Source organism: Apis dorsata, unplaced genomic scaffold (assembly GCF_000469605.1).
Source record: "Apis dorsata unplaced genomic scaffold, Apis dorsata 1.3 scaffold_867, whole genome shotgun sequence".
Classification (NCBI taxonomy): Eukaryota; Metazoa; Arthropoda; class Insecta; order Hymenoptera; family Apidae; genus Apis; species Apis dorsata.
In genome coordinates, this window is record NW_006263987.1 from 152,856 (window position 1) to 153,733 (window position 878).

Consider the following 878-nt stretch of genomic DNA (forward strand, 5'->3'; position numbering starts at 1 on the left):
TGTATAAAACGTATATAGTTGGTTGAAATCGTTCGATAAGCCGGCCCAAAACAAATTTCACAGGAAACGAATCTCACGAAAGTATACGAAGCATGTACCGTTGCAGAATTGAAATCTTCGATTAGTCCAGATTTTGCAGCAGTTTACGAGCGTAGATCGTATCGTTTCTCTTTTCTTTCTTTCTTTTTTTTTTTTTTTCTTCCTTTTCGAAACGAGTATCGTTAAAGTTATCATTGTAAAAAGTTCCTTTTTGCATATCGACTTGGCGAGCAAACTTCCTCAACGAAGAAGCTCTTTGTCCCGGAGCCTACGCGCTCTGCGATATTGTGATCTTGATTATAATATATATATATAAATATATATATATATTAATTATCACTTTCGTTCGATCACACAATGTCATCCTTTTACATGGCGTGTCGTTCTTGTACGCATGCGAACGCATTACGAACGTTATACGCGCGTACAAACACTCGTCGATGTATAATTAAAATAAATTAAACTTACATTTTTGAGAATTAAAATCGATCGAGATTTATTTACACCGATCCTTTCATTTTCGTTTTTACATCGTTGCGAAGAACAATGGTGAGTATATTATATTTAACCGTACGCAAACATGAAAACAGGAACAAAACGGAGTTAACTCAGTCTTCCGCTAGAGCATCGAATCGTGTTGCTCCCAGGAGTTGGGATCGACAAATAGCGAAACAGGATCTCGAGGACCACTTCGGACCGATTAGTTCACATGGTGTCCTGTTACCGGCAAACGGTAGCACGCAGGGAGCGCGTTATTGTAAAGCTGTTTGTGTTATTAGATTTAGATTGGTCGGCACGTGGCACGCGGTATGGCCGCCACGTGTCCCATTGCAAACGTT